The sequence below is a fragment of the Chiroxiphia lanceolata genome, chromosome 10 (assembly GCF_009829145.1).
Source record: "Chiroxiphia lanceolata isolate bChiLan1 chromosome 10, bChiLan1.pri, whole genome shotgun sequence".
Classification (NCBI taxonomy): Eukaryota; Metazoa; Chordata; class Aves; order Passeriformes; family Pipridae; genus Chiroxiphia; species Chiroxiphia lanceolata.
The window spans coordinates 21231110-21239545 of NC_045646.1; positions in this window are offsets into that span (position 1 = coordinate 21231110).

Genomic DNA, 8436 nt, shown 5'->3' on the forward strand with positions numbered 1-8436 from the left:
GTGTCCCCTCGCCCTCCGTAGGCTGTGGAAACCGCTTAAAAACCTGACTACAAAGGGCTTTTTTTGAGTTTTAAGGCGGCAGTTCAGCGCAGGTGGGGAGAGGGGAGTGGGATGTTTCTAACGCGCCCGCTCGAGGGCAGCAGAGCCTCGCCAAGCTAGCGTTTTCCCTCGGCCCTTGGAGTTACTTCTGCATAAAACAGTCCAGTGAGGAGAGGCACAGACACCTTTTCTCCGTCACGGCTGTTTTCTGTCACAAACAGCACCAGTAAGGCACCGTCACCCTCAAAGGCTGTGCAGGGATTAACCCTGGACACCCACACACAGACGACTGCCAGGATTTAAAGCATACACCTCTGGTTTAACCAAAACACCGACTTATTCTGTGCTTCAAACCACAACACTGCACGAGGCTTGGAGTCTGGAGACAGGAGACATCCCAGCTGCTCCGCTCATCCCAGGGAATCCCTGGTTTGGGTTGGAAGGGGCATTAAAGCTCATCCCATGGGCAGGGACACCTTCCACTATCCCAGGTTGCTCCAAACCCTGTCCAGGCCTGGACTAGGCCTGACCTATCTTGGAGTTCTCATCTGTTTCCATCAGCTTTGACACTCATGAGAAGACACAACCCAGAGGCTGCTTGGCTGCCTTCCCTCTCTCTCCCAGCCCCAAGAATATGAAGGTGAATTTACCAGATAAAAGATGAAGGAGAAAGTATTTTTGCAGCTTTTGCTGGTTTAACCCCACATGGGGTTTTTAATACCACAGGGGTTTTTTTATGTCACTTTTCAAGGGTTTCATCTCAGTGCTTTACAGCATTACAGGGTGTTACAGCACAGTTAGTGACACAGTTAGTGATCCGGAGCCAGAAGGGACTCACTAGGAATATCTCCTGGTGGATGTGGTCCACCTCCTGGCTCTGCACAGCCCCAGCAATCCCACCCTATCCCTCAGAGGATCATACAAACCCTCCTGGAGCTCTGGCAGCCTTGGGGCTGTGCCCACTGCCCTGGGGAGCCTGGGCAGTGCCCAACCACCCTCTGGGGGCAGAACCTTTTCCTGAAATCCAACCTGACCCTGCCCTGACACAGCTCCAGCCATTCCCTGGGTCCTGTCCCTGGTCACAGAGGGCAGAGATTGGTGCTGTCCCTTCTGAGGAAGCTGCAGACCCCGGTGAGGTCTGACCTCAGTCTCCTCTTCTCCAGCTGATCAGACCAGGTGGCCTCAGCCTTTCCTTTTGTTGCAGGAAGTTTTTTAATGGCTATTTGTGTTCCAGCCCTTGGTCTGTGTTTACAAATCTAGGCAGTCCTTGACCCTCAGAGACTGTAAACCCAAAACTGCCCACCACCCTCACTGCAGAACAAGGCACTGCCCACCCCTCCTCGAGCTCTTCCCCCTCACCAGGGAGAGTGAGAAGACACTGGCAAGCATAAATCAGCTGGAATGTCCCAGGAATGAGGGCCCCTCCCCTGTCCCAGTGGTGGCAGGCATTCCAATGCTCATGAAAATGCACTGAGCAGAACAGGGCTCAGGGGAAGAGGGACAGCTGATCTGAGTGCTCAGATCATTCACATTTAAATTTGGGTAACCAAGAGCTAGAGAAGCCTCCCTCCCTACCTTTCAGGAACACCTGGGGCTCTGCAGCAGTGACACAGACCTGTGAGATGATGCCAAGGGGATTATCTCCCTGCTCCCAGCAGCACCCAGCCTTTCCTTTCCCTTCATGTTGGGACTGCAACTGGATTTAAGAGATATTTTTTGTTTGCTTAGGCCATTTCCAGCTTGTATTCCCACGTGAACGTGGATTTGGGGGCCTCCTGGCCGTGTTCTCCACAGCAATATTCCCATCAGAGTTTATAAAACCCCCTCGTGCAGTTACAGTCACAGTCTCTCCCTCAGTCAGTTCACAGATGACACCAGGTTGGGTGGGATGTGGATCTGCTGAGGGCAGGAAGGCTCTCAGAGGGATCAGGACAGGCTGGATCCATGGGCTGAGGGCAACGGTGTGAGGGTCAACAGGGCCAAGTGCCAGGTCCTGCCCTTGGGTCACAACAACTCCCTGGAAAGCTCCAGGCTGGGGTGGAGGGGCTGGAAAGCTGGGAAAGGCCCTGGGAGTGCTGGTGACAGCAGCTGGGCACGAGCCCAGGTGTGCCCAGGTGGGCAGGAGGCCAAGGGCACCTGGGCTGTGTCACACCCAGAGTGGGCACAGGCCCAGGGCAGGGATTGTCCCCCTGTGCTGGCACCGCTGAGGCCCCTCCAGGGCTGTGTCCAGTTCTGGGCCCCTCAGTTCAGGAAGTACATGGAGGGGCTGGAGTGTGTGCAGGGAAGGGAACAGAGCTGGGAAGGGGCTGGAGCAGCAGGAGGGGCTGAGGGAGCTGGGGGGGCTCAGCCTGGAGAAAAGGAGGCTCAGGGGGGACCTTCTGGCTCTGCAAGTCCCTGACAGGAGGGGGGAGCCGGGGGGGTCGGGCTCTGCTCCCTGGGAACAAGGGACAGGAGGAGAGGGAACGGCCTCAGGCTGTGCCAGGGGAGGTTTAGATTGCATATCAGGGAAAATTCCTTCCTGGGAAGGGCTGTCCAGCCCTGGCACAGCTGCCCAGGTCAGTGGTGGAGTCCCCACCCCTGGAGGGATTTAAAAGCCATGTGGATGTGGCACTTGGGGACATGGGATAGTGATGGCCTTGGCAGTGCTGGGGGATAGTTTGGACTTGATGGACCTTATGGACTTGAGTGCTGAAATGCCAACATAAGGAGCAATTTCCAGGGCTCACAGTGCCTTGTAGAGACAGTTCCTTTTGCCAGTAACACACATTCCATGAATACATTTACATGGGAATTGGGATCCTGCTGATTTGCAAATCAAAGTAAAATATGATGTTTCTTCATACAGAATGTGTGATGCACGGGAAGGAGCCTGGAGGGATCAGGATGATATGTCCCCCACTCACAAAGAGACCATAAACATGGAAAGAGGGCAGAACATTGGAGTCAAGGTGGGCCAGGAATCTCCTTCTTGCCTTATTCCTTGGGAAAAACCCCCACAGATTTAGTGAAGCAGAGCAAAGGGAGCCAAAACACTGTAGTGAATTTAAAAAGGATCAGGAGAAGAGCACAGGGAGGTACAGGGAGGCAGAGGGAGCTGAGCCAGCACTGTACTCTCCACTTGGATCTGTCAAGGACAACGACACCTTGCAATGAAAATGTCCCTTGCAGCCCAGTTGTTTCACCTCTTAATCCTGCTCCTTTCTCACATCCCCCTTTAGTAACTCAGTGTCATGGAAGAACAAAGATTAAGTGGAGATTAAGAACATTTAAGTGAAGATTAAAGATTAGGAACGAAGAGTAAGTAAAAAGTCCTGAGTAGGAAACCCGTTCATGGCAAGAAGCTGCTGTAACAGCCCCCAGAACAGCAATTTCCCTCCCTCCAGTCATGTGTAATCCCCAAAATTGATCCTGAGTGGAGCAGAGTGGCTCGTGCCTACGCTGCTGAGGTCTCTGGGCTGCTCTTACCGCTTCCAAATCAACTCCAAATCAACTTTCCAGCTGTGCCTCAGCTGGGCAAAGCACTAAAGTCCACCCATGGGTCCTATTGAGACTGAACTTTTGATGTTAATTTTCCAGGTTTTTTCCAGCAGATAATCAACCAAAGGGGAAAAAAAATGTAAAAAGAAAGGTGGAAATGCCTTAAATTCCTGATTACAAGTGCATTTAATACTGTTTCATAAACCCACCCCCACAGTTTCTTTCCAGGATCGATGGAATGAGCGTCCCCTGCTGTATTTGATATGTTTACCATGTAAAAGGCTCGCTTAAGGGGTGCTAATTTAGCTTTCCTGTACTGAACTGCAAGTTGTGAAAAAATCCACACTTCTGAAAGTTATGGAAAAGCGTTTGGCGTTTTTTTTTCCAGCGGCGCACTCTGATCCCGACATGTCCGGAGCTGCAGACCAGCCTGGCAGCTCCCGGCTTCCCTGCTCCTCTCCTGCCCCCGCACGACACCCGGACACGCTCCCAGAGCGCACAGACACCACAGTTGGGAGCGAGCCAGCTCGGGAATCATTAGGGAACCTTTGGCAGCTCTGCTGCCAGCAGGGACAGACAGTCTCTCAAAGAGCTTTTCCGTGGCAGCGTGTGTGGCACGTTTTCCATGTGAGCTCCCTCTGCCATCCCGCCAAGCCCTTCCCGGCTCTGTGCTTCCCAAAGTTCTGCCACACCGGCACTTGTGCAGCTCCTCGCTGGAGGGCGACTGGAGAAACGATCCAGCTGGGACCTTTATCCCTGAGTGCTGGCTCTCCTTCCTGCCGAAAGAGCAGATGGAAACGAGCGGAACAGAATCGTTTAGGTTGGAAAGGTCATCAACCATAAAAAAGTCCACCAAGTTGTTCCCTGGGAGCAGAGCCCGACCCCCCCCCCCAGCTCCCCCCTCCTGTCAGGGACTTGCAGAGCCAGAAGGTCCCCCCTGAGCTTCTTTTTCTCCAGGTTGAGCCCCCCCAGCTCCCTCAACTGCTCCTGCTTCTCCAGACCCTTCCCAGCTCCGTTCCCTTTCCTGGACACACTCCAGCCCCTCATTACTTGCTCTGTGCAGTTGGCTGTGATTTCCTTTTGCTGTGGGTGTCTGTCTTGGGAATTCATTGTTGGCTGAGCCAGGTCTTGCCTGTCATGAAATCCCTTGTCCTAGTCAGAATGGAGCTGTGCCGTGTCCCTGGGTGGTTCAGATGTGGCCATGGTGAAGCAGGGCTAGTGCTGCTCTGGTCATGTGGGAACACGTGGGGAGCAGAAGCTTTCCCGGAAATCCTCTCCAAAGGCTTTTTTCCAAAAGTTCTGCACAAGCTCCTCTATTAACTTGGCCCAGGAGTGCCCACCTGCCTCTGGAAGTGTCTTGCAGACACTCTTGGCTGTCTCCTCAGAGGGGCTGAAGAGGGGATGCTTCCCAAAGTGAAAGCTGACAGAGCCTGGTGGTATCTGGTGCCGTTCCTGCCTCCATCCGTCACGTCTCCGTGATGACACGAGTCTTTTGTTGGCTCTTTCCAAGCTCAGCATTTCCTGCCAACATCCAAATGGTGCTGCTGGACCCGGAGCAGTGAGGGCTGCCCAGAGGGAATGTCCTGTGGGTGGAATATCTACTGGAGAGCTGCCACGAGCAGAGCATCCTCGGAACCACAGCGCGGTCAAACTTGCCGTGACGCTGCACGGGAGCAGTTACAGGAACAACTTGTTGCTCAGAGATGAGACATTCTCAAACACATGGGGCTTTCCTGGAGATGTCCCAGTGGCTGCCCTGGAGAGGAGGAAGTAGACCCCATCTCCAGGAGGGCTGACCACCTCGCTGGGATGCCAGGAGGATAGAACTGTCAATGCCTCCCCCAAAGCCATGCTGCTCCTTCTATCCCAGTTAACAGCTCTTCCTAACCAGGACGGTGCTAGGTAGGGATCAGCTTCTGGGAGGCATAAAGGTGCTGTCAGCAGAGTGGGGTAGCACCAGGAGAAGTGGCTCTGGTTGCCCCTTGAGCTTCCAGGACTCAAAAAGGAGGTATCCATATAGGCACTGGCATCTCTACGGAAGTGTCAGCGAGTTCCAGCTAATAGAAGAAGAAACCACTCCATGCAGGACCTGAGGGAACAGCTGGAGCTGTGTCAGGGCAGGGTCAGGTTGGATCTCAGGGAAAGGTTCTTCCCCCAGAGGGTGGTTGGGCACTGCCCAGGCTCCCCAGGGTGGTGGGCACAGCACCAAGGCTGCCAGAGCTCCAGGAGGGTTTGGACAACCCTCTCAGGCACAAGGTGGGATTGTTGGGGCTGTACAGGGCCAGGATTTGGACTGGATGATCCTTGTGGGTCACCTCCAGCTCAGGACATTCCATGATTCTATGATTCCATGATTCCATGAAGGCAGACACCTCATCAGTGATGGTGACAAACAGGGAGAGCTGTGGAGCTGCGGCTGCTCCCAGCAGCAAGGGCAGGTCACCACTATCACTTCAAATTCCCTTTGTGTGACTCACACCCCAACAGCAATCCCATGCCACATCCAGGGAATGTTTGGTTCAGTAGCCAAGAAGCTCGGAGGTTCCAACACTTCCTTCTGAAGCTCTTGTGGGAATCACAAGTGAGCTGTGAGATTCTGCATGGAGCAATCACGGGTCACAGCAACCATTCTGGTCAGAAATGAGAGCTTTTCTGAAAGGAGAAAATACATACAAGGGTCATGTGCAATAAATTGCTTTCCTGGGCCTCCACAAGGCAATTAAACAAGTGATAATGGGGTCATTGTATAAAATACTGATACAGAGCTGGAAAGGGAATGTGTGCTGCCACGTAGCGCAGACCTGACTGAAGGTACTCCAGATATGACCCCAAGTGTGCAAAGAGCTTTTTGCTCTCTAGCTCCCACAGACCAAAGAAGTGACTACAATCCACCACCAGGAATTAGGGGTGAGGTGGGACTTCATCCATCCCTGCTCTGGAACACTGAAAGATTGGATAGATTGAAAGATCCAGGAATATGGAAAGATCCAGGGCTGTGAGCAGGACATGGATGTGCCATGGATTGTAGGTGATCCTGATGAGGCCACGTTGTCCCAGACCTCAGGGCTTCTCCTGTTCCTCTCTCCATGTCCTTCTCAAGTTGATACACATTATTTAACCTCTCTCCTTTTAAAAGACCAGGGAGGAGGTTTGCCTGAGGTGCTTATTGATGCTACTTGCAGTATGAAACTTGGGAATAAAATTGATTTTATTTAAATAACCTGAATGAAACAAACGTTTGTGCGTGGATCAGTCCCAGCAGAGTGTCAGAGCAGACAGTGTACAGTTAAACTGATCGACCTGTGCTTTTGCCAGCAGGATGAGCACAAAAATCTCTCCATGGCATCTAGAACAGATTCCTTAATCTCCTTAATTTGTCTCAGGGACAGGCTTCACTGTCAACAGGGCAGCAAAGCACGGCTGGGGTTGGGATTGCACAGCCGAGTGGTGGAAAACATGCTCAGGTGTTTCCATATTCCACTGGAACTGAAAACAGCCTGGGATTTGGAGAAGTGTTGCAATGCCATGGACATTGGCATCCCTCAGATTCTGCAGCTGCCCTCACTGAGATACAGGCAGGCACCCAGATCCTGAGTCTCAGAGGCACCTCATGCCAGCTGGGATGTGGACAGCTGTGTACAGAAAAGCCAGGAATTCCCAAAAATTGCTCCATCTGCCTCCAAGTGTGCATATCCAGCTCTAAAATCTCATGCACCCCCTGTGCTCTGGCCCCCAGCCCGGAGTCCCGGCTGTCCAGGGGTGTGACAGCAGCCCAGTGCTGAGAGAGGAGGGAAATGCAGTGGGATGATCTGCCTAACCCAGTTATCCACATTTTTCCTGAAAAGTGCATGCCCGTTGATCCCAATAAACACATTGCTCGGCCCTTCTCTTTTCCAGGCGTGTGGCAATCAGGAGGGAAGGGAGCTCAATGCCAACCCATCTCCTCTCTCCACACAGGACCACAAACAAGGGTTCACTTCCAGCATGTTTCATAGAATTATGGAATCGCTAAGGCTGGAAAAGCTCTCCAAGATCCTTCAGTCCAACTGTCAACCCAGCACTGCTGTGTTCCCCACTGGCTCATACCAGGAATACTGTAGCAGCAGGACCAGAGCAGTGATTGTCCCTCTGCCCTGGGCACAGCTGAGACCCCTCCAGGGCTGTGTCCAGTTCTGGGCCCCTCAGTTCAGGAAGGACATGGAGGGGCTGGAGCGTGTGCAGGGAAGGGAATGGAGCTGGGAAGGGGCTGGAGCAGCAGGAGGGGCTGAGGGAGCTGGGGGGGCTCAGCCTGGAGAAAAGGAGGCTCAGGGGGGACCTTCTGGCTCTGCAACTCCCTGACAGGAGGGGGGAGCCGGGGAGGTCGGGCTCTGCTCCCAGGGAACAAGGGACAAGAGGAGAGGGAACGGCCTCAGGCTGTGCCAGGGGAGGGTCAGGTTGGATATTGGGGAAAATTTCTTTACTGAAAAACCTGTTAAGCATTGGCAGGGACTGCCCAGGGAGGTGGTGGAGTCCCCATCCCTGGAGGTGTCCAAGGAATGACTGGTTGTGGCACTGAGTGCTCTGGGCTGGGGGACAAGCTGGGGACTGGGCACAGGCTGGACTTGATGGTCTTGGATGGCTTTTCCAACCTCAGTGGTTCTGGGATTCTGGGATTATGTAAACCATGTCCCCAAGTGCCACATCCACACTCCTGATTCCTTTCCATTGGCACTGGTGCACACAAACACTAACACAATCAACCAACCACCCACCAGCCCCCATCCCACAGTTGCACCTGGATAAGGTGCAAACACACAGAAAGACACTGGGAAACATTGCATTAATGCCTTTTTTTTGGACTGTCTTTGCTAACCACACCACTTCTCCAGGCCTTTTTATTCCAGCTCTCCATTCAATCACTGAAGCTGCTGTTACACCCCT